The sequence below is a fragment of the Piliocolobus tephrosceles genome, chromosome X (genome assembly GCF_002776525.5).
Source record: "Piliocolobus tephrosceles isolate RC106 chromosome X, ASM277652v3, whole genome shotgun sequence".
In the NCBI taxonomy this organism is placed as follows: domain Eukaryota; kingdom Metazoa; phylum Chordata; class Mammalia; order Primates; family Cercopithecidae; genus Piliocolobus; species Piliocolobus tephrosceles.
In genome coordinates, this window is record NC_045455.1 from 7,120,167 (window position 1) to 7,146,661 (window position 26,495).

The window sequence follows — 26,495 nt, forward strand, 5'->3', positions numbered from 1 at the left end:
TTTTTTTTTTGAGACGGAGTCTCGCTCTGTCACCCAGGCTGGAGTGCTGTGGCGGGATCTCAGCTCACTGCAAGCTCCGCCTCCCGGGTTCATGCCATTCTCCTACCTCAGACTCCCGAGTAGCTGGGACTACAGGCGCCCGTCACCTCGCCCGGCCAGTTTTTTGTATTTTTTAGTAGAGACGGGGTTTCACCGTGTTAGCCAGGATGGTCTCGAACTCCTGACCTCGTGATCCGCCCGTCTCGGCCTCCCAAAGTGCTGGGGTTACAGGCTTGAGCCACCGCGCCCGGCCGAGCCTGTTATTTAGGTTGATAAAACTTATGACGATTATGGCTATTAACAAAAATTACTCATGTCAGCCTCCAAATATGTGTCCAATTTTCATTAAAAGTACCTCCTGTTCTCTTGTCAGTCATTTGGGGACGATTAGAGTAGACTTTAACACATCAGTGGTCAAGACGACTCACACATTTTGGGGGTATGCAACCCTGCTCCCAAATGAAACACTCAACTTCAACCAGCTAAGGGCTCCATAATGCTGAAAGCCATACTGCTTTTCTTTAGTCTATATTAGAGTCTCTTCAAAACTCATTCCCATCTGCCTTATCAAAATACTATCTTAGAAAGCTCAACTTAAGTGTGTCAGTGAAGCTTGGAAAATGGTAAAGTTTGGAAAAAACGTGATTCCATAGCAGGTGGGTCCCTCTGAATGGGCCCATCGTATGGCCTCTTAGGAGCACATACCCCAGAGGGGACAGAGTGACCACATGACCCCAGTGGTAGTTGTCATTTGTCTTGGGTTTGTTTAAAGAGGTATCTGTCTATGAAACGGTGATGTTTTCTTTCTAATTGCAAAATTCCCAAAGCTAAATAAATAAATAAATGTGACCCTGCAAACCTACAGTCCTTTTTTAAAAAATTTGACTGGCTTTATACAAGGTTCATTTCAAACAGGTCAAACTTGTTTAAAATGGAGTGTCTTGCCACTAATTGTTTTCATTTCAATTGTGATGAAAACTTAATGTTTTAATCAAACTGAGAAAATGTTAAACCAAAAAGATTTTATTTTTAGCCAATAATATCGTACTTACTCCATTGTTCTTTTCCTCTCCCTCCAGAAAATAAACAAGGAGAGCAATACCTTGTAAGTTGAAGATAATCAACTTTTTCACTGTAGGAAAGACAAACCTTCTAATTCCATTATTTCATTAGTCTAATCATATCCTTCCCCAGAAAAGACTTCCAACCCAAATGTGACTTCCTCCAGCTCTTAAAGCTCTATAACCAAGGATGGGTGAGAGATTGGGTCCTACTTGCTCCCCAAGGAGGCCAACAAGCTGGATTCCAACCACCCCTCTTGAAGGCAGCTGCACAAACCCCAACACCTTGCCCAGGGTCATTTGCCTCGGCTCTAGCTCTGAGCCTGAACAACTATCACACACTCTTGCATACTTCTGCGGACTTTTATTTGTGAAAAAGAAAATTCATCCAGACTCTTGAGTTAGATACTTTCCAAGGCCATCATAATGTTCTGTGGGTAAATGAGGCCGAGTAAAGCACATCATTCCTTTAGTCTATGATTACCGCATCTCCAAGCTTTTAACAATAAATGGAGGCACCCCTTGCTATCTGAACTCTTCTGCTTCTCTGTCTTTCTCTTTCTCTCTCTTTCTCTTTCCAAACTAATATACTTAAGTAGATTGGGAAACACTTTCAGAAAACCCCCTGTGATCCAAATTTTTGAAATTTATTTTCTGAAACTCAGGCACTAAACACTATTCTAAGATGTTATGAGTTGGCAAGAGGCCTGGGTTCTAGTTTATCCTCATAACTTTTTATTATTTGGGGGATGCTGAACCTGTCACTTAACCTCTGAAGGTCTTAGCTGCTTCACTGAATCTAATTCAGCAAACACTTATTGTCTGCCCAATGTCAACCAGGCACGTCGCCAACGCATGGTAGCAACCTATGCAGGTTGCCCTCCAGACCTGAGCTGTCCAGTTAGAGTGCTCAAGAGGGTCACTGGTGAGAATGTGTGAACCGCTGTGAATGAGAAACTGAATTTCAAGTTTTATTTAAGTTTCATTAACTTAAATTTAAATTTAAAAACTGATGATACTTCATCCAGTTATTGGAAAACTTGAAATGTTTGAAACAACTTGAGCAAGTGAATATAGCTTGCAACAGTTCGTTTTATAAAGTCTAAACATAGACCAATTATCTCCAATAAGAATTAAATACAAGGGTTGAGATGTGTTGTAAGAACACCTATTTTGAGAACATACATAAAAACGTGTAAAATACCCATTAACAATTTTTCACATTAATTGTATGTTGAAATGGTAACAGTTTGGATGTACTGGGCTAAATAAAACATATTTTTACCATCATCTCACTAGTTTCATTTCTACTTTTTAAAAATACAATGACTGGGACTCACACGGGGCTCACATTATATTTCCGTTGGGCAGTGCAGCTTCAGAACTCCAAAATAAATTATTCCATGGAACACGCCGGCTCCATCTCTGCCTCATTTCCCACGTCCCATGGTACTATCTAGGTTTTTAGGTGTTTTCCTGTAGAAAACCCTGCTGTATTTCCTTCTCAACCCTTTGTACCATGCTTACTTCTGGGTCTCTCCAAAACAATAGCCCTCAGAGAGCACAGCTTGTTGCGATACATTTTTTTGCCCCGCTGCTTCTTCCTATATGTTAAAATTCCATGAGGAAACGAACAGTGTGGCTTGCTATTGCACTCTCAGTGCCTGGAATAGCAAGGTGCCACCACACAGAGCAGGTGCTCCCAGTAGGTGGTATAGAAAACAGTGCATATTCATGTTCTTGAAAAGTGTCTAAATTTAAAGTTGGAAGGTACTGGCAAGGTGTTTTCGTTGTTGCTGTTTTTAATATGACAATTCACCTTAAATTAGAAAGACACGTAAATTACTTTAGAAAAATGTTTTCCAGGTTTTAAAGAACCACACGGCAAAAGTCATTTCATCAGAACCATAAATGATGGTACATGAAACTTAGTTTTTAATATTTATACTCCAATATTTTGAATTAAAATTGGCATATCTCTGGTAACATGCAACTATTTTCTCCACTCCTACAGACAAAAATAGTAAATAAGCAAATTAATTTCTCCCATTGTAAGTACTTCTCAAGATACAGAAGGCTAACACTCAAGTCCTCAATAAATCATATATTAGTAAAGCAATTTGGAAACAGACACATCAGTTCAATCTTTTGTTTTTTTCTCATTATATGCTTTAACTTGTGCAAAAGAGAGAGAGAATGGCTTTCCTGGCACCTCTGATTGTCATTTACGGCTTACATAATACACAACATGAGGATTGCTCTTCACATTTTAATTAGATTCAATCCCCATGCATAACACTATATGGGTTTGCATGTTATTGCTAAAATGTAGAAATAATAGAGCCGTATTCTTCGAAAATTCCTGTTGCCATCTTGACTCCCATTACTATATAGCTTTTGCCTTCATTTGTCTTTTAATTTGATTACTATAATAGCAATATCATCATTTAACACGAACGAGCTCCATTCTCCCTGTGTACGCACATATGTGAGAACTCTCTGGATTCTGATGGAGGGATGCTGAAACAGCAAACAGATCTTACAGCTATGTCAGGAAGAATATGGTCTGTCTGTCACATTATCCACAAGGCTTCTGCCCAAGTTAATTACTGATCAGGTACCAAAACTGTGAGTTCCAAAGCCGAAGTGAAGGACAAAACCTGCTCGCACTCCAGTGGGATTCTGCTTTCCTCCCTTAATTCTTTGCCAAAGAAGCTCTACCAAGGAGATTTATACCTCAAGTCCCAACAGTATAGACTCGAAACACAAAAGATCCACTATTGCTGCTTTGGCATTTAGAAAAGATAAAAAGCACTGGACTAATGTATAGGGTGAGTGAGTAGAAACAAGCTAACGTAAACACATTGAATATGACAAAGGACAGTCACCTCAGAAATACTGAATAAGGACCTTTGAAAATCCCCTCCTTGGTAACAGCAAAGAGAACACTGACAAAATGATCCACAAAGTCAGCATTTTAGAACTGTAGAAGTTGTCCAAAGATCTGCAACCATCTGAGAAATGTTTGTTTAATAACAACAACTGAATCTTGAACAGTGAGCCAAACAGTGTGCTTTGTGACATTTTCACTTTCTCTTCTATCCTCTACTCTCCAGCTCTGCAGCAGCCTTGAAAACTAAGTCTTGCAATCATACTAGACACAAAAATCAGCAGCCTACAAGCCACTAGACAGTGCGGAAAGGGTTTGCAGTTAATCTCCAAAGCCCCATTTCTAGAGCATTGTCCACGTTTAATCTATTTACAAGTTCCACGGGAACACTGGCGTGCAAGGCTCGTCTTTATTTGACAATAAGAACAAGCTCACTGCAGTCTCTTCTCCAGAACATTTCCTGAAAATAGTTACTGGAAATTGCTTAACATTATGGCTGCCTAAGCAGTGATATGGTTGGGGCAAATGAGGAAGAATCTTTTTTTTTTTTTTAATTATACTTTAAGTTCTAGAGTGCATGTGCACAATGTGCATTGTTTGTTACATAGGTATACATGTGCCATGTTGGTTTGCTGCACCCATTAATGCGTCATTTACATTAGGTATTTCTCCTAAAGCTATCCCTCCCCCTGCCCCCACCTCCCAATAGACCCCGGGGTGTGATGTTCCCCGCCCTGTGTCCAAGTCTTCTCATTGTTCAACTCGCACCTATGAGTGAGAACATGCGGTGTTTGGTTTTCTGTCCTTGTGATAGTTTGCTGGCAAGGGAGACATCATGAGCATTCTGAGGAAGAATCTTAAAGGAAAACCTGGTGAGTGAGATGTACATAGACTTTGAGAAACTCTGGCATATTCCTGGGAAGGAAGAAGGCCATGTGCATGTGCAGAACAGTGGGCAGACTTGGGAAAGACCTGAGAAGGCCCTAATATCTCACCTCTGGAGGACCTTGAGAGCCTGCAAAACAGAAAGTAAAAGCTTTCAAAGAGTGGTGACCTTCCTCCTGGAGTGCTGAAGCCGTGCCCCAATATGCACACAGAGTCCCATGAAAAAGGCTGGGATCGTTATTGGCTCAAAACATTTTAGGAAATCTGAAGCCAATTATTGGCTGACACTAACCTAACTAAGCGAAGACTTCAGTGGCTGTAAATGACAAAGGATATGGACTTTAAAGAATTAGTCCAGGAAAGTTACTAAACAAACAACAACAAGAACAAACCCTGGGGTGGGGGGGTTCCAATTTCCAGATTGGCAACATTATATTATTTTAAATACAAAGTTTTCAACACAAATTTATAAGGCACACAAAGAAACAGGAAACTACGGCCCGTACACATTTTTCAAAAAGCAATCATTAGAAACCTTCCCTGGGGAAGTCCAGATGTTGGACTTACTAGACAAAAATTTTAAGTCAGCTTATAAGTATGAGCAAATAACTGAATAAAAACACGTCTAAAAAAACTAAAGAAGACTGGGCATGGTGACTCATGCCTGTAATCCCAGCATTTTGGGATGCCAAGGCAAGAGGATCACTTGAGCCCAGGAGTTCAAGACCAGCCTGGGCAGCATGGCAAAACCTCATCTCTACTAAAAAATACAAAAATGAACTGGACATGATGACACACGCCTGTACGCCCAGCTACTCAGGAGGCTGAGGTGGGAGGATTGCTTGAGCCCAGGAGGTCTAGGCTGAAGTGAGCTGTCATCATCACTGCACTCCAGCCTGGGTGGCAGAGTGACACCCTGTCTCAAAACAAATAAACAACAATGACAACAATAAAACTAAAGAAAATTATGAGAAATAAAAAACATGAACCAAGTAGATATTCTGAAGCTGGGAAGTACAATAACTATAATGAAAAATGTATTAAACTGCTCAGTAGTGGATTTCAGCTGGCAGAAGAAAGAATCAGCAAACTTGAAGATAGGTCAATTAGACTATCCAGTCTGAAGAGCAAGAACAGAGAGAAAAACACAATAATAAAAAAATGAGCAGGGTCTCACAGACCTGTGCAGCATCACAAAGGTTACCAACATATGCATAATGGGAGTTCCAGAATAATAAAAGAGTAAGAAAAGGGCAGGAAAGAATAATTTGAAGAAATAATGTCTAAAAACTTCCCATATTTGATGAAAAACATTAGTACACACATCCAGGAAGCAAACAAACTTCAATAGAATAAATTTAAAAACATCCACACATAAACACATCATTTCAACCATCCAACTCTTGAAAGCCAAAGACAAAAACAGACTTTTGAAAGCAGCACAAAAGAAATGACTCATCAAATATAAAAGATTCTCAATATTAACAGGGTTTATCATCAGAAACTATGGAAGCCAGACCAGTGGGAATAAATATTCAGAGTGGTGAAAGGAAAGTAATTTTGACCAAGAATTTTGTATCCAATAAAACTCCCTTTCAAAAATGAAGGAGAAACCTGCTCTACAAGAAATAATAAAGGGAATCCTTCAAGCTAAAATTAAAGGGCACTATACAGTAACTCAAAACCATATTAGGAATAAAGACCACCAGCATCAATTGCGGTAACTCATAGGTAAATATAAAAGACAATATAAATCTATTTTTATTTATAACTTTTCTTTCCTCCTATATGATTTTAAAGACAATAATTATAAAACTATGCTGATGTGTTTACATAGTGTAATGATATCATTTGCATACAACTGAAATTAAATTATTAACCTGAACTAGATTGCTATAAACTGAGAAATAAATTGTCATCCCCAGGAAACCACTAAGAAAATAACTCAAAAATGTAATAAACATGACAAAAGAATTAATGGTACACACAAAATATCTACTTAACATTAAAAAAGGTAGTAATGGAGGAATCAAGGAACAAAACAGACATCACACATATAGAAGAAAAAAATAACAGCAAAATGTCAATGAATCTGTTTCCCTGAAAATATTCTATGTTGAAATGCTAACCCTCAGTATGTCAGTATTAGGAGATATGGCTTAAAAAAAGATTACATTAAAATGAGGCAATTAGGATAGGCTCTCATAACCCACTCTAATTGGCATCTTTATAAAAAGAAAAAAATTAAAAACACAAAGGAGACATCAGAATGTGTATGCAGAAAGAAAGACAATGTGAGGACACAAAGAGAAGATGGTCATCTGCAAGCCAAGCAGACTGGCCTCAGAAGAAACCAAACCTACTCACATCTTTGCCTTGAATTTCTAGCAACCAGAACTCTAGGAAGATAAATTCTTGTTGTTTAAGCCATCCAGTCTGTGACATTTTCTTATGGTAGCCCTAGAAAACTAATACAAGAAGACATTAATTCTATCTTATTAGTCATTGCACTAAATGAAAATGGATTAAATACTAGTCAAAAGGCAGAGATAGGCAAAATTAATTTTTTAAAAGTGATCTAACTATATCCTGTCTTCAAGAGACACACATTAGATTAAAGAAACCAAAGATGTTGAAATTAAAATGATAGAAAAGTATATACCATGTAAACACTAACCAAAAAGAGGTGGAGTGTGTGTTTCATCCAAAATAGCCTTAAAAATCGATACTACAGGAAGAGAAAACTTATGATAAAGGGGTCAATACATCAAGAAAAAGTAATAATTATAAACATACATGCACCTCAGAGCCTCAAGATACATGAAGTAAAAATTAATAGATTTCAAAGAACAAATAAACATTCAAAAATAATTTTAAGACTTAAATAACAGATAGAAGAACTCAACAGAAGGTCCACAAATACTAGATTTTAAAAACTCTACAGCCCAACTAAACCTAAAAGACTTCCATACAAGAGTCTACTGAATAACAGCACAATACACACTTTTTTAAAGTGCATGTGTAATATGTTCAGTCATAAAAAAAAGTCTTGATAATTTTAAAATGATTGAAATCATGCAAAGTATACTCTCCAAACACAATTGAATGAAATTAGAAATAAATAGCAGAAGGAGGCCGGGCGCGGTGGCTCAAGCCTGTAATCCCAGCACTTTGGGAGGCTGAGACGGGTGGATCACGAGGTCAGGAGATCGAGACCATCCTCGCTAACACGGTGAAACCCCGTCTCTACTAAAAAATACAAAAAACTAGCCAGGCGAGGTGGCGGGCGCCTGTAGTCCCAGCTACTCAGGAGGCTGAGGCAGGAGAATGGCGTAAACCTGGGAGGCGGAGGTTGCAGTGAGCTGAGATCCGGCCACTGCACTCCAGCCTGGGCGACAGAGCGAGACTCCGTCTCAAAAAAAAAAAAAAAATAGCAGAAGGAAATTTGGGGAATTCACAAGTACGTGAAAGTTAAACTACATATTTCTAAATAACCAGCTGGTCAAAGAGGAAATCGTAAGTAAAATTATAAAATGCTTTTAGAAGAATGAAAATGAAGACATCAAAATTTATAGGCTGCAGCCAAAGTTTAGAAGAAAATTTATAGCAATAAATACTTACATTAAAAGAGATTAAAAATCTCATGTAAACATTAAAACCTTTCACTTTACTAAAATAATAGGAAACTTAAAAATGGAAATAGTAACAGTTACAGCAGAAGTAAATGACTGTACAGAAAAAAATATAAAATATCAAAAGCAAAAATTGGTACTTTGAAAAGAGCAACAAAATTAGCAACCCTTTAGCTAGTTTAACAAAGCAAAATGAGATAAGAATCAAATAATTAAAACCAAGGATTAAAAAAATTAAAAAGTCATTACTTCTAACTTTACAGAAATAAAAGAGATTGTAAGAGAATATTATGGACTGCTGTATGCCAAACATATCAAGCAAATAAATAAAACTGACAAATTACTAGAAAGATATAAACTACCAAACATCACTAAAGAAATTGAAAATTTGAATAGATATATAACAAGTAAAGAGATTGATTTAGAAATTCTAATACTTCCCTTGAAGCGTGTACCATTAACTTCTTCCCTTAAAATTTTGCACTTGAAAAGTGCAAGCCCAGATACCTTCACTGGTGAATCCTACCAAATATTTAAAGAAGAATTAATACCAATCCTTTACAAAAATCTTCTGAAAAATAATAAGAAAGAAAACATTCCAACTATTCTCTAAGGCCAATATTACCCTAATAAAATCAAACAAAGATATGACAAGAAAAGAGAATCACAGTCTAGTATCCATTATAAACATAGACACAAAAGTCCTCAATAGCATACTTACAAATGCAATTCAGCATCACATTAAAGGGATTATGCACCATGAAAAAAATGAAATATATGCCAGGAATGCAAGGTTAGTTCAACATATAAATATCAAAGTAATATATTACAGAATAAAAGACGAAAAAAGCACACAAGCAGAAAACGCACTGGACAGTTTCTCCCATGACAAGACATTTAACAAAGAGGAACAGAAGAAAACTTCCACAACCTGATAAAGGACAACTACAAAAAAAGACAGATGACATTGTACTTAATTGTGAACAAATTAAAGTTTTATCACTTAGATGAAAAATAAGACAAAGATGCCTACTCTTGCCACATTTAATTCACATTGTCCCAGAGGTGTTAGCCAGCAAAATTAGGCAGGAAGATTTAAAAAGCCATCCAGATTGGAAAGAAAGAGGTAAAATGATCATGAGAACTAATAAATGAGACCAGCTAGTTTGTAAGCCATAAGATCAATACATAAATATGAATTGTATTTATATACACTAACAGTGAACAATCTGAAAGTGAAATTAAGAAAACTGCAGTTGTCCCTTGGTATCTGCAGGAGACTGGTTCCAGGACTGACAGTGAATATTAAAATCCACACAAATTCAAGCCCTACAGTGGTCTTGGAGAACCCATGGATATAAAAAAAATAGGCCCTTCATATACATGAGTTTCACATCACATGAATACTGTATTTTCAATGTGTTTGGTTGTGGAGGCAAAAACCTGTCAATATAGAGACAAACCTGTCAATGCCAACTATATTTGTTGAAAAAAAATCTGAGTACAAGTGGACCCACGCTGTTCAAACCCATGTTGTTTAAGGATCAATGGTATTCCACTTCAAACACCATCAAAAAAATAAAATACCTAGAAGTAAATTTAACTAAGTGCAAGACTTTATACACTAAAAGCTATAAAACATTATTGAAAGAGATCATAAAATATCTAAATAAATAGAAACACATACCATGTTTATGAATCAAATGACAATATAGTTAAGAATGCAAATCTCCCCTACTTGATCTACAAATTCAACGCAGTGCTTATCAAAATTCCAGCTGGTTTTTTTTTGGTACAAATTGACAAACTGATCCTGAAATTCACATGGAAATGCAAGACAACCACGATAGCCAAAACAATCTTGAAAACAAAGAACAAAGTTGGAGTGCTCACATTTCTCAAATTCATAATTTAATACAGAGGTATAGTAATTAAGATAGTTGAGGTACTGGTATAAGGATAGACATATAAATCAATGGAAAAGAATTCAGCCCAAAGATAAACACTTATATTTGTAATTAATTGATTAGCAACAAGGGTGCCAAGAATATTCAATGTGGAACAAAATCTTCTCAATAAATGATGCTATGACAACCGTATATCCACATTCTAGATAATAAAGTTGGATCTCTGGATGATATTAAAAAATTTAACTCAAGTCAAACACATAAATGTAAGACATAAATTATGAAACTCTTTGAAGAAAACTTATAAGCTTAAATCTGCATGAACTCGGATTAGGCAATGGTTTCTTAGATATAACACCAAAGCATAGGCAACAAAAGAAAGGATCAGTTAGACTTCATCAAAATTAGACACTTTTGTGTATCAAATAACTTTATGAAGAAAGTGAAAATATGATTCAGACAATGGGAGAACATATTCGTACATGAGAACTAAGCCTGATAAGTTTCTTTCACGGAGAATATGTAAAGAACTTTAGGACTCAACAATAATAATACAAATAACCCAATTTAAAATGGCCAAAAGATATGAACAGACATTTGTCCAAAGAAGATATGCAACTAGCCTATTAAGTATGTGAAGAGATGCTCATCAGTATTCACTAGGGAAATGCAAATCAAATCACAATGTGTTACCACTTGGCACCCCCTATGATGACTAACATCAAAAGATGGAGAATAAAAAGTGTTGTCAGGGATATACAAAATCAGAACTCTCTGTCATTCCTGGTGGGGATGTAAAATGGTTCAGCAACTGTGGAAAAGAGTTTGACAGTTCCTCAAAAACTTAAACATGGGTACCACATAACTCAGCAATTCCACCCTTAGATACCCAAGAGAATCAAAAATATACGTTCACAAAATGGATATTCATAGCAGCATTATTCACAATAGCCGGAAATTAAAAATAACCCAAATGTCTGATAAATGGACAAATAAAATACTGTCTATTCATACAATAAAATGGGATCAATTTTGAAAGTAAAGCATTTATCCATGCAACAACATGGATGAAACTTTTTCAAAGTTTACATCATGATAAGTGAGAAAATCCTTACATATGGTCACACATTGTATAATTCCATTTATATGAAATGTCCAAAATAGACAAATTCGCACAGACAGAAAGTAGGTTAGTGGTGGCCAGAGGCAGGGTGGAGGGGAGAAAGGGAAGCGATTACTAATGGGCCCAGGATTTCTTTCTGGGGTGATGAAAATGTTCTGGAATTAGATAGTGGTGATGGTTACATTAAGGCTGTGAATGTACTCACAGCTCCTGAATTGTTCACCCAGAAAACAAACAAACAAACAAGAATCTCACATAGCAAAATATGGTAAGTGTGGTAGATGTAATATTTAGTTTTTGAGATGAATTTTGTAGGATGGATATGATTTTGAGCAGAGTATAGTATCAACAAAGACCTAGAGCAGAAAGTATCAGTTGATTTGAAACTTAGAGAGGGTCTAGTTTGACCACATTGTCAAGCTGTTTGAAAAGATAAGGCTGCAATCTAGAATGAAATCAGATGTCAGGTGACCCTTATGTCCCATGGAAGTTCTCACAAGGGTTAGGGAGGCAGTGCTGAGGGCTTTGGAGGCTGAATGCCTTAGGATAACCTTGCAGGTCAGTTTGAATCCTCACTCCCAGGAATGCTAGAATCACAGAATTTTATAGCCAAAGAAGCCTGCGATACTATCTAGTTCAGTAATTTAAAAGCAGTGGGGCCCATTTTTCAAAAGCAATTTTAGCAGTATGTACGGCAGATAAAAAGAAGCAGTCCTGGGATCCAGATACCTCCACCCTTTCATTTCAGCTCCCCTCCAGACACCCATGAGGAAAACAGCAGCAGCAGCAGCAGTAGCACAGATGACCCCTTGTTTTAGAGACGAAGACACTGAGAGTCTGAAGATTATCTTGCCTTCACAAGAAAATGGAATTAATGTTTGTCAAATGTGTTCTAGGTGTAGGGGAAATAACAAAGTCAGGGATGAGGATGCACGGTGTATGGTCAGGGATGTTCAGGAAAAGAATTGCGCCACGTAGTAGGAGCCAAGACAATCGCCTTTCTGTGATGAGGTCGTTTAGGCCCGGAATGAGTTTGAATTAGGCAGTGACGTCACCCCTTACATGAAGGATCATGCCTTGAACACATCGGCATCTTCCGCAAAGGTCTGCACATGACGAATGAGTCAATGCTCTCCTTGGCTCTATCCCAGGGCAGCCCCTGTGGCGGCATCTTCTATCTACCCATCAGGATGGGTGAGGAGGGTCCCACTGAAGAAAGCTGGATCACTCTTCTCCACTTCCACCGTGCACAGAGTCCACAGGGAAACTGGGGAGGGATTCCTGCAAACTCGTCTCTCCTCTGAGCTCAGAGGGCAGGAAGCTTTCCCTTGCAGGCAAAACAGAAAACAGGACTCATTTGACGCTCTTACTTCTCAGTGGCCCAGTAACAATACACAAAGTCCATATCTTGGCCCTCGACTTTCATCTTTTTGGTCAACTACAGATGCCGAAATGAACCAATCCATTCTATGAAAATAGCACACTGACATTTCCAAGGGATCCCCACCAGTCCGGAACTCCAGTCTCCACTCCAACAATTGTTGCACACTTAGGTGGTGAGGTCCTCTGAACTTAGTCATGGTCTTAGTTGAAAAGGGGGAAAAGTATATTAACTTATCTGAGAGACAAAGAATAGTGAGAAAGAGACTTCTCATCTGGAAGTGAGAGAAACCTTTTGTCAAATGTTTCCCCGTTTTCAATCCCAGTGAAGACACACACAATGGGGAATATTCAAGTCGCCCAAGAGGAGGAAATCTACTTATTTGCCCTGTATTGTTTCTCGTATTAGATCATGATTCAAAGGAAGTGCTGTTGCAACTGTTTGAATTCTAATCATTGTAAGACACAGGTTATGGCTCCAGGTGCTGATTGTGAATACAAACAATAATGATACTATGCTGTATTTTAAAATATATAATCATGGCATTATCCAGTAAAACCACGATCGCACTACTGCCTGTCTAATGGGAAACAACCAGTAGCTTAAATGTGGGAACATTTTAGGATTATAGGGCTAATCTTTATTTAATAAACTCAAAGAAAAAAAGTCCTAGCAAATATCTGCTTGTCATGGTAGAGTTTCCCAGCTCTTTCTTCATTAGACGTTAAAGCTATTAAAGGACTTCCATAAACAGTGAGGATTCTTTCTTTTTTTTTTCCAAGTATGCTCTTCTATGATTAAAGTGTATCTGAATAAAGATTTTCTTTGGGGAAATCTATGCCAGAGTGTCTTTCCTGAGGATGCAACACATGGAAAAGTGGAAAACAACTGTTTTGCCAAGGGGGAAAATACTCCTCACATTCACAGCGATGCACTTTGTTCTCATGATCATAAAATGCAATCATTGTCCATAAACTTTGAAAGAAGACATGGAGAGAATGTTTCCATCACTAGGGAAAAATGACTCATCTTCTTCTCCAAGAAGCAGCCAGGCCGGGCAGAGGGGTGCGTGCTCAGAGGATGCTGTCATTTGATCAAAGGCCAGCAGTCATGGTCCAGGACCTGCTCCGACAGGAGGGGTCAGAGGTGTCTCTCAAAAGGAAGCTGAGTGGTTCCGGTTTTACCTAGGCATCCCTCGGACCATCACCAGTTTGGACTCTTTCACGTTTAACCTCTGCTTCCTTAGTTGCCTTGTTTGTGACACTGTTTTTATTCCATTTGACAACAGCTGCAGAGAATTCCTGCTTAAATTCCGTGCTCTACTTTGCATGTTCTTCTCACCTCCTTCTGCCAAAAAACTGCATCCCCTTGTTTTTGTGGAGGGTGGAATTAACCAACCTAAAAGAGTCTTCTGGGATAGAGAGCCAGACGCATCTCCTCTGTAGCACCGTCAGCAAGAGATGGGGGTGAATCAAAGCGTGTTTCACATTTTCAAGGAAAATGCCTACTTGAATCAGAGTTTTTTGATGACTTTAATTTTGCCCTTTGAGCCTCCAGTGGAATCGTAATTCCCTTTATGTGGAGGAAAGTGCATTGGCTCTGTTAACCAAAACACTCCAAAGCTGCTGGGTGAAAGGCAGAGGACAGCTTGGCAGTCAGACGCTTATGTAAAGGACTGAGTTTTATGGCAGCCTGCACTAGACACCCATGACTCCCTGCCAACGAGCAAAACGGCTCCATATAGAAACTTGTTATGATGTTAAACCAAAACATCCTGACCCGTTAGTCCTCAAGGCATTTTTTTGTTGTCTTTTCTTAGCTTAGTGAATTGTGTCTCCAAGTGTGGGACAGTGCTAAATGAAATCTAGTTAAATTAAAAGAAATAAATAAAACTGGAGCTGATAAGTCCAAGCTTGTAGCATACCCTGTGACTTCCATAAAATCTAATAATTGCATTAGTTAACCTTTTTTTATCACTTTGATGAATATTACAATAACTTAAAAGATTTAGAGGCCAACCGGTTATTATTTTTAAAAGATGAAAGAAAAAAGTCATCTCCATCATTTTCCATTTAGACAAAGATGAATGCTATTTTTTATACAAAAATAAATACTTAAAAAATTAGATATCACTGAATTCATCACTAACATCTGGAAAATGCCTTCTCCTCTGTATATAGCAAGTGAGAAGAAATTCTTGTTACTTTCTGTGTTCTACATTCTCTGTTCTTACCAGGTACAGGAATTTAGTTACCAGACCTGGAAGATGGTCTCTAAATTTGCATATTCCAAAGCCTTATCTAGTCAAGACCAAATGCTTGACTCGCTGTTATTTGGTTCAAAGCGTTGCTGTCACTATTATTGCTTATGGCCATGTCTAGAAGGCAAAGAAAAATGGAGCAGTATCCTGCAGATGATTGAGGTCAACCTAATGCCCTATGCTCCCCAAAAGACAGGGCTGAGAAAGATTATTTGGAGGCAGTGAATAAATTGCCTCAGTTCTCTGCTTTATAAGGGCAAAAGTGGCCTTTCTGGACATGACAGCTCTCGAGGAAAACTCAGTGGTAGGTATAAACTATTTTCACTCTATTTTTTTCCTTCCTTGACCTTTACATCAAGCATAGCACAGGGAACAGAGCGGAAAGAGTATCGCTTTCGGTTCTAGGGAACCTGGACTTGCATCTTGTCTCCGTAACCTACTAGCTAGGAGACTTTGGGAAAATTATTTAACCATATAAGCCTTAATTCTGGGTTCCTCAAATGTAGCAAGTGTAACTTCAAAACCTTGGCGTGTGAATTAAATGATATTTACTTGTAACTTGAATAAATCATTAGGGCAATGCAAGGAAATTGTGGATCTACAAATAAAAGTGTGTGCCCTCTCACTCTATATACTCTTATACCCACCTCCTTAAAAACAAAAATAAGAGCCAAAGCAGACAAACAAAAACAAGAACCCACAGTGGCGTCTCGGAGATAGTTCAGCATGGTGATATTAATAGTAAGCCTTCATAATTTACTCAGAGACCTTGTCTCTTTGTTGAGTTCTTTCAACAAAACCTAAATTCCTGCTTTTCTGTGCTGCCCGGTATATCCTAGTGATCCATGGGAGCCACCGTGGATTTTGATGCTGGCCGTTCCATCAGTGGTTCACTTCGGCATTATTTAAAACAAATTTCCAGTGTAATGAAGCCTCTCCCTTTTGTAAACATAAATTATATTTCATAAGCCTGGGAACATGTAAGTTTGCCAAATCTGAAGCAAGACAGCCTTGATGACTTCAGTCCGTTCTCAGCCCTTGATTACAATTCGATTTCCTTTGGCATCAAAAGACAAACTATTTTAGTGAACAATGTTCTTCCTTTAGCAAGAGTGAGCTCCAATTACTTGGCAAAGGACCCGTTCATTTACCAGACAGTATTCCAGCGTCTTAGCAATAGCGGAAACACTGAATTTGATTTAAGAGTAACCCAAAGTGAAGAAAACAAAAGCAAGTATACAGCTCCCTGCAGGGCAGACGTTTAGAAGATCGGTTGGTTAACTGTCATTTCCCCATTGCTGTCTCAGGTGTGATTTTGTGATGAGGTTGCATTTGGGAGTGGGAGCTGCGACTCTCATCTGCCCCTCAACTGGGCATTTCAGTTAGTATGTGTCTAAGTATTCTATTTTATTCAAAATGCTTTTTCTTTTCTCTGATGCTTTCTCAGAATCACTTGATGTTTAAAACCTCCTTTGTGCTTCCATCTCCCCAACTAGCATTGTTCTTTTAAGAAGCACCTTCAGCTCTTTGGTGTACACTTCAGACTCTGCCAAGTTGCTCTCACAAGAACTTTCAGCTTCTCTCCGACACGTGAACATCTTTTCTTGGGAGTTCATTTGAGGTTTCAGTTTGGTCATATTATCTTACTTCATCACTTGGAGAGTATTGTTAACATTACTGGTAGCTGTATATTAGCAAATTGGTGCACCTCCTGTTCTTCCAGGAGGAATTTTCCTTATGTGTAAGGAGGAGTGAGGAGTATTACTGTTCTCTCACTAGGTGCAGAAAGAAGCCCTGGGACTCAGAGACTCCGCCTACTCCTGTTAACACTTTGCATTTCTTGGGCTTCAGAAAAAACAGTGACCACATATCCTTGTCTCTGGTGCTTTCCACAATGGACCCGTTCTATTCCAAAAAAGGGAACAGCGGTAATAACATGGAATTGTGACACAGGCTGCTGTGTAGCAAGGCAGAAATGTGTGTGCATCTCTCTGCCTACAGGGAGTCAATGATGCCTCTTACCGAGAAAACTATCTTCAGGCTCTGGAACCCAAGCATTCTGAGATCTCTAACCAACCAAAGGTCTATGTGGACTCTTGGTTACCCAGAATTCTCCAACCACATCTGAGCTATAGCAATCTCTCTGTGTCCCAGATTCCTTTTATGGTGTCATTAAAATGTGTCTTTTCTTTTCCCTATGCTCACAGTGTTGTTCCTGGCTTGTCCATGAACTAATCTGATACTTGTATCAAGTTTAAGATATTAGTAGAAGATGCCGGGCGTGGTGGCTCAAGCCTGTAATCCCAGCACTTTGGGAGGCTGAGACGGGCGGATCACGAGGTCAGGAGATCGAGACCATCTGGGCTAACACGGTGAAACCCTGTCTCTACTAAAAAATACAAAAAACTAGCCGGGCGAGGTGGCGGGTGCCTGTAGTCCCAGCTACTCGGGAGGCTGAGGCAGGAGAATGGCGTAAACCCGGGAGGCGGAGCTTGCAGTGAGCTGAGATCCAGCCACTGCACTCCAGCCTGGGCGACAGAGAGAGACTCCGTCTCAAAAAAAATAAATAAAATAAAATATTAGTAGAAGCTAATGTATTAATGGTTCCCGTCTCATGAACCATATTTGCATTTTAATAGCAGTCTATTAGCCTACTACAGATGACGAGTTTAACCCCACAAACGTTGCCTTAATTTGGTAAGAATTTTAGGCACCAAGACAGGACCTAAGGAGAAGAAAACATATTTCGAGGTTAAATGGCATTTAATTAATCAAAGTTGGTTTAATTATTTATTATCTAGCTATAGCATACAAATAAAATTCTCTGAATTAAATGTCAGAAATGCCAGAATTGTATGTATTTTAGTGTCCTGATGAAAAATATCAGATCATCACTTCTTTTCATGGTTAAAACTTTTATCACATCAATATCACCACTATCAATTTAATAAGAGCTTGGTCAAAGCGGATTTTGTAATTTTTTTGTTTTTTCATATTATAGTGGAGGACTGATTTCAACAGATACTACAAATTGGATGGGTAGAGGGAAGAGCTATTTATTAACACTTGATCATCTTTGTTCTCATTCTGACACAGCTGAGTAGGTCACCTGATATTTTTGAACATCTCTTAAGTAGGGGTAATTTAACAAGAGTAGAAGATTTCATTTCTGACCTCCAGTTGTTTCTAATCTAGCAAAGACTTTAAGCAGATATGAGACAAATAACTTAGGTGTTACGAAAAGCATGGTTCCAAGAATAAAATAGACATGATTTCTAAGAAATGTAGGTTTGATTTCATTATTTGGGGAATTAGAAACGATCTCTGTAAAATTGTATTGTTTTCCAACAATTCTGCATATTCATTATAGAAAATTTGAAAAATGCTGAGTAGTCTGTGCAACAACATGTGAACCAGTCAAAATCCCACTTTATAATGATATGATTATTCATTCTGTCCAAAAAGCCAATTTACTGAGTACTTGCATCTGTAAAGTACAAGATGCATGTGTACTGTGCGTGTGAGAGAGCACTAAATATTACAGAATTGAGATGGTGTCATAGGATGCTACCAAGCTTTTTTCATATAGAATTCATGTATGACATTTTCTCCTATACCACACAACTTTTTTCCAAAAACATATGTCTCATATTTTTGTCCAAAGTGTCCGCTGGCATTATTAAAGAGGCTAAAGGGAGAAACCTAAAAGAGCCAATCACATAAATGCTGGAAAACACCAAGTATAGTTAAAGCCACCCTTCTTTAAAAAAGAAATATACTAAAACACACACACAAATGATATTAAAGTAGAAAGCGGCGGTGAACCCTAATGGGATCTATAAAAAAATACCAGGCAGACAGCATATTGGAACATCATCTAAGGACTCAGAAGAGGACAATATCCATGAATGTTATTAAACAGTTCACATAAGAAACATTTTCAAGTTTTTGAAATTCTTTATAACAGTAATATTGTTTACGGCTGTTATTTCTGAACTTTTTTTTTTTTTTTTTTTTAGCAAAAGAATCTGATGTATTTAAATGAGAGACCCAGGGTCAGGGTGCAATGGTGATATGGTTTGGCTCTGTGTCCCTACCCAAATCTCATCCATAATTATAATTTCCATAATCCGCACGCATCAAGGGTGGGACCAGGTGGAGGTAACTGGGTCGTGGGGGCGGTTTCCCCCAATGCATTTCTCATGATAGTGAGTGAGTTCTCACGAGACCTGATGATTTTATAAGCATCTGGCATTTCCCCTGCTTGCACTCACTCCCTCCTGCCATCCTGTGAAGAAGATGACTGCTTCTCCTTTGCCTTCTGCCATGATTATAAGTTTCCTGAGGCCTCCCCAAAAAAGTGGAACTGTGGGCCAATTAAGCCTCTTTTCTGTATAAATTACCCAGTCTCAGGCAATTCTTTATAGCAGTGTGAGAATGGACTAATACAAGTGGCATGTGCTTGTAGTCACAGCTACTCAAGAGGCCAAGGTGGGAGGATCACTTGAGCTCAGGAGTTCGAGACCAGCCTGGGCAATATAGTGAGACCCCCCCCATCTCCAAAATAATAATAATAATTAAAATAAAAAGAATAGATCTTAAAGAAAAATGAAAGACTCCAATACAGAAAATTCAATAAAGGGCAGGGTTGGAGCTGTTGACTCTGGGAGGTCAACAAAACCTCAGCTCTGGTTTCCAGTCAGTAGCTGTAATAAATAGTGAGCTCAGCCTTACACCTTCATTTTCCAGCAACTTAGAAATCACCAACCACCCTACTCCTTCCCACTCTGAGTTACAGATCACCAATTTCGTGTTCTCAGCTCTTATGCAGGTAATATGCATATCTGGGGACCCCCAAATTCAGAATTTCACCATAACATTTGGAAGCACCCCTCCAAGATTCCCTTGGAAATCACGAGGGTGGAGGAGTGGACTCTCTGCTGATGAGGCACAAGCCCACTGGGGTTTACTGCCAGGCTGCGGACCCTGAATGTAGCAGGAAAGTGGAGCAACCAATACAAACAAGGTCATCTTGTGCACTCGGCTTAAGCAGGGCACTTTACCTGGTTTAGATATGTAATCTATGTAATTGATCCATTATTGTCCCTGTTTCACCAATATAAACACTGAGGTTTGGTGAGGTTAAATACCGTCAGTCAGCATTGGAGGGAGTATTAGAACCCAGTACTGTCTCATTACAAGCTGGAGTTCATCTCACTAGTACCCCATATATGAGTTCTTGCAATGTCACTTGGGGCAGTTCTCTGCATTTTAGCCATTTCCATTGGTTAATTTCTTTTGCAAATGAAAAAATTCACAATATAAAAATTAGATTTCAAAACAAATCTAAAACTTATGTGTGGGAAAAATCCTGACCGTGTGGCCTCGGGATCGTAGGACAGGAATGATTTATTTTGTATTCGCGTGTGTGTGTGTGTGTGTGTGTGTGTGTGTTTACAAAACAGCTAATAATAATGTAAAAAATAAACAAATAAATGAGGTTTTGTTAAGGATATATAGGTTTGTTAACTTTATTTTTCCATGCTTATAAACACACCACACACACACAAACACACAAAGACATCACTAAATTCAACACATAAATGTTGAAAATTTACAGTTCATTTTTTCTCTTCTTTATTTCTCAACTTTTCTATAATGAATAAATACTACTTATGCAAATGAGGAGTAAGATAAATATTATTTTTAAATAAAAAATGAGAACTCATTGTTTTCTCCCATTTCCTACCTAGAATAGGCCAGAATTGAGCAGTGTCGAACCAGAAAATATTCCCCGCCAGTACTGGCAGGATTTATCTCTCAGAACTGGAATTAAACTGCATTAAAACAACAACAAAAATTGCCAGTTTAAAACACTTTCCATACTGCAGGCACTGTTCCTGGGCTTCATGAGGATAATCTCCTTTAATAACCCAACAATCCTGCATGGCAGATACAACTATCTATTTTCATTTCATGGATGAGGAAACTGAGGCCTAGAAATTTGGCGTCTTTACCAAGGTAACACAGTTAGTGGATGACGGAGGCTGTATCTGAACCCAGATTGACTGACCTATAGACCTTCTCTCTGACCATAAAGCCATACTTCCTTCAAGGGACAGTAAGGGCGGCACCTAGATGATAAATGCTCCAAGGGGACCTGAATCCACTGCCTGTTCCTCTCTGGGAATGTAACATTCCAACAGTTTGAACTCCTGTGCCCTAGGGTCCACACAGATGTTGAGGCTCTTTGCAAAACCGTAGTTCCTCTATGAGAGGGACACTCTTGATGCAAGTAAACACAGTTCCAGCACATTTGGCACCAGTTTGTTTCGACAGTTCATTTCCTTCCAGGGTAGAAACCAGCTCAATAAGAAAAAGCAAAGCAAAGCAAACAATGTGTACATGTATTATTTTAATTTAAAAAATTATATGTGTATAATTTATTAAAATTAGATAACATATAATTTCTTAAAATTAAAGATCTGAAATTTGACTCAGGGATGGAATCATTGGTTGAATGACTAGCATCACTTCCTTTAACATCTTGATAATGATTTAGAAAAGGAAAAGGGAATAACAATGGTGTCACAATGTTCTTTTCCACGGGAAAGAAAGATTCAATACCAAACGCTTATTCACAATGAATGTGAGAACCTATTTTTTTTTTTATAAATCTTCCATGGTGGGAAAAATTCATAGTACTAACCAATGATAAATGAATAGAAACTGAAAGGTTTGTGGGCACTTGAGCTTTGGACATGAGCAAATTCCCTCACGTGCTTCTCCCCAACAGGCAGGCTCAGATTCTGGATTTGTCTGCAGCAGGACTGGTGGCTCCGATTCAGCAGTCACTCATTTATTCAACAAATATGCAGACCACATTCTGCATGCCAGGTATTGCACAGAATACACTGTGAACAAGTTAAAGTTTCAGCTCTTGAGGAGTTTAAGTTCTAGTAAGTGAAGCCAACACAAACAAATAAGAATACAAGATAAATGCACGTAGGAATAAACGCTGTAGTTTAAGGAGAGAAAGAAGGTAAAACAGTTGAGGGTAGAACACATTATTTAAGAAGGGATGTTTGGGGAAGATCTCCCTACCATCTTTTGAGGTGACTTTTGAGCAGAACAATTTCAGGAAGTGAGGTGTGTAAAGCTCTGGGGAAGCTAAGTCCAGGACGAGGAAGTGGTGGTTCAAATGCTCTGAAGCAGAACAATGTGATGCAGTAAAGAAACGGGAAGAAGGTCATGATTGCTATAAGATCCTAACCTAGCGCTTCTCAAATGGGGTCTGATTTTCCCACCTTGGGTACCTTTGGCAATGTAGGGAGACACTTGCGATTCTCACACGGTGGGTGTGGGTGGTGACTTCTACAGCATCTAGTAGGTAGATGTCAGGGTTGCTGCTGAACATCCACCAGTGCATAGGACACTCCACAGTCAAGAATGATCAGCCCCATGTCACTAGTGCCTGCAGCTGAGAAACTCTGTTTGAAGCTCTCCTTTCCAGTCTTTCACAGACAGCTCTGTCTGGTCCTGTGATGATGAAGCCCCATGATTAAGGAGACAATTTAGACAAAGGACCAAATACAGGCTCTTGCCCAGGTTGTATGCATCCTATCACGAGCAAGAGAGGTCAGCGAACTGACCATATGTTCGCTAAGTAAATAGGAAGGCATGACATTGAAACAACAGACAATAAAAAGTTTAATATGTAATCATTTTTACCTTTATGAAGTCTTTAGTCAGTCCCTTAGGGAGTATAAAGAACATCCACTATAAATTCCTTCTCTATTTGGAACTCCCTCTACATGGCCTCCCCTAATTTCGCTGCACGGCATCATTCTGCTTCATATACCGTGACACAACCTCCTCATTTCCAATTCGAATCCTAAAAATTCAGCACCAAATAGTGCAATTACCACTTACAGGGTTGAATACAAACCAAGGAGAGAAACACAGCAAGGGGAAGGTAAGGAAGAAAAGAGATGGGAAATGAGATGGGCCGGGGGAGGAGGGTGCAGAGGAAAACATGTAGGAGAGTAGGGCTGACCTGGATGACAGGCATTGCTGAGCACAGCGAGCTCTGAGCCGTCCTGGTGAGATTCTGTTAGGCCAGAACCATATAAATGGTGCACAAGGTATTGAGGAGAGAGAAATGGAGAGATTCAAAGGTTAAAAATTCTAGTTTTCATCCTATAGTGTTTTGAAACCTATCAAATGAACTGTGTGAAGTTCTGTGGCAAAAGATGTCTAGGTCTTTGGTGGGACAGTGTATTTTGCAAAACTAGGAAGTTGTATTTTAGGCAAATTATAAAAAAAAAGCCATGCAAGACTGTGCACTTGTCCCTTGGCATGCGTCCCTTTATTTTCTCTATATTGAAACCATTTCAGACATGGTAACTGCATGTTCATTTACAATAAACCAGCTGCATTTTTATTGCGGATTAAAAAGAAATGAGTCAACATTGGATTTCTTTTTCTCAGCCCTGGTCTTACAATTCCCTCCTTCAATCACATACCTCTGATTGCTACCTACTTTTCTCCTCTCTGCTGCCCGTCACATTCCCTCTCTTATAAGTTTAAAAAGTGGAGACTTCAGGGGAGAAATAATGGAGGGAAATGACACCATCAGGAACTGCAACTAGAAGAAAAGCTCGCAGGTTGAAAAGTTGTGCTCCAGAAGTTGCATCCACTTAAATTAAGTAAAATATAGGTTATTAGTACATATAGATGGTCAAATAACTGTGCCTTATACACCTGTATAGATCCTGTGTATGAGATTTTAAAACTGCTTGAAAATGGAATGTATATATTTGTGATTACGCCAATGATATGCACCTATAAGGAATTTCCCACTAAATATGTAAGTAATTATTAAACACTTTACGATGACACTCCGTGACCTGCTAAAAAGAGACCTTCCAGTGACGTGATAGATGATGTCAAACCAGACATTCTCCCCATGTGAAATAGTATTATGTATTTACGGCCGCATCTGTCTAGTTTCACAGCTCATTAACAAGACAGTGCAAGAGGAGATTGCACTCTTAGTGCTTGTTACATTGACTATCAGGCCTCTACAGTAGACACATACATCCCAGCATAAATAGCACACAGCGCGAATACCTTCAAACCCCCTCATGCATCTTACATGCTGATAAATGCCTCCTCCCGTCACCGAGTCCATTTACATTGTCTAGAGTTAGGGGGAGCAGAGAGCACACGAATACATGAGATGAAGCTGTTCCTTCAGAATGGGACCAAGAAGCGAAAAATGGGCGCAGCAGAGGCCCCTTTATCCCCCGTCAGAGGATGCAGGCTGGTGAATGTGGAATGTGCTAAGATGCGTCTGGCGCAGGGTTTAATGCTGGCCAGGCGTGGGTGGGAAAATAAACCTGATAATGATCCCGTCTAGATTTTAACGGAGAGATTAATCTTGCTTCTGTTTGGAAACGTGGAGTGTAGTTTTTTTTAGAAGCATCTCCTGGGACATGAACTTAACGTGGCAAGGGTCAGCTACATGTGAATCATCTGCCCTCTGCTTTGGCACACACAAGCGCTTCTGCATCGCTGGGAATCCCTGAGAAGGTGAAAGGAAATGGCCTGGTGGGCGTAGCTTCAAAGGGCCGGGGTGGACAGTGCACTGCTTTTCTTTTCCCATCAGTGTCTAAATTTGTCTCCATTGTTTCTTTTTTTTTGTTTTTCTCTCTCTCGTACTAAAATGGGACTTTGGCCCAGTGAGGGACAACAATGTCTTGACGGAGAACTCTGTCCGTGGACGACAGGGTCATCTACATTGTCTGAACTCCATGTGCAACAGAGATTACACCCAGAGAAAACAAAAGAACTACGCAACAGAAATGTCCACGGCCAGTAAACAAGAGAAACTTGACCTCTGTAGCTGGCGTCTTCCTGCAGTGGTTGGAGTTGGCAAAAAATAATTGCTCTACTCCCACCCTACCCCCATCATTAGCCCATCCCACGAGAAAGAGAATCCAGAAAGCCAGGGTTTCCTAAGGCTCAAAGTACTCCTTGGGAATGGGGTTAAGACTTACAGAAGCTACGTGAGCGGAAGTTCAATCAGCACAGTCTCTTTGCACTAAAGGGTACCCAAGTGGCTTCCAAGTATTAACGTAACTTACAGTAGTTCTTCTATTATGACTGGGAGAAATCTGACTCAACATATAATAGAGTACAGTATAGTCCAATATTTTAATTTAAATGGGATATTAGACCTAACTAAAGCAATGGCGGTACGTAAGTCAGTGACCCAGATGATATATTTATTGCTGTTTCATATAGCAAATAACTTTTCGTTCATTCAACAAACATTCTCCTATGCCAGGCTTTTAACTCAGCAGTGGACTTAAATCCTAGTATTAGATCTCTCAGCTCCTTTGCAAATATGAGCATTTATGGCTTTAAAAATCATATATCTCCACCAGGTATGGTGGCTCACACCTGTAATCTCAGCACTTTGGGAAATCAAGGAGGGAGGATTATTTAAGGAAGGCCAGCAGATCGAGACCAGCCTGGGCAACATAGCAAGACTCCCATCTACACGAGAAAAAGAAAGATTGTTTTAAATAACCAGGCCTGATGGCATGCACCTGGAGTCCTAGCTACTCAGGAGGCTAAGGTTGGGGGATCACTTGAACCTGGGAGTTTGAGGCTGCGGTGAGCTAGAATTATGCCACTGCAATCCAGCCTAGGTGACAGCGAGAGACCCTGTCTCAAAACAACAACAACAACAACAACAAAAACCCATATCTAAAAATGTGCCATTCATAAAAGTTAAAAAGTATGCACTATTAACTTATTTCAGAGATTTATAGCCAAAAAAAATTCTCTATAGAAGCATTTGGTGATTGTAATTTACAAGATAGAAAGAATGCAAATATTCCAGCCTTGTAAAACTGGATCAAGACTCCAGATACTTTCAGGATAGCCATACATTTCAATACCCTCTGTCACTATTAAAGCATTTTGGGAATAAAAACAGGGACCACAAAACTGAGCATGACTCAGACATACCAGCTGAAGCTTCCAATATCCTGGCGTCTTACAGCTGCTGGCCCATCCAGCCTCTTTCTCCTGTGTTTGCTGATGCTATCATTCCTAAAAGCAAGCTGGAAAGGCTGCTCCTAAAAAGCTGATCGAAAATTGATAAGTTAAAAACAAAGAAGATGTTTATACTCTTCCCTAAAGTGAAATTCATAAAAATTTTACTGTTGTTTTTATTGCAATTCAACTCCTTTCATTTAACTTATTGCACAATATAATTCATGAACCGAAACAATGAGGTTGACTT

The 26,495-nt window shown here is 38.9% G+C and overlaps 1 long non-coding RNA gene across 2 annotated transcripts in view; it reads right to left on the bottom strand.

The window, feature by feature from the left end:
* Positions 1–26,495, bottom strand: part of LOC111546304 — a 211,934-nt gene that overhangs the window by 47,290 nt on the left and 138,149 nt on the right. The window contains exon 4 of one of the 2 annotated variants that reach the window (XR_004228693.1): positions 26,219–26,336. The exons of the other annotated variant lie outside the window; for it this stretch is intronic. This is a non-coding gene — a long non-coding RNA (uncharacterized LOC111546304). The remainder of the gene's footprint in view (positions 1–26,218; positions 26,337–26,495) is intronic. 2 annotated transcript variants of the gene reach the window in all.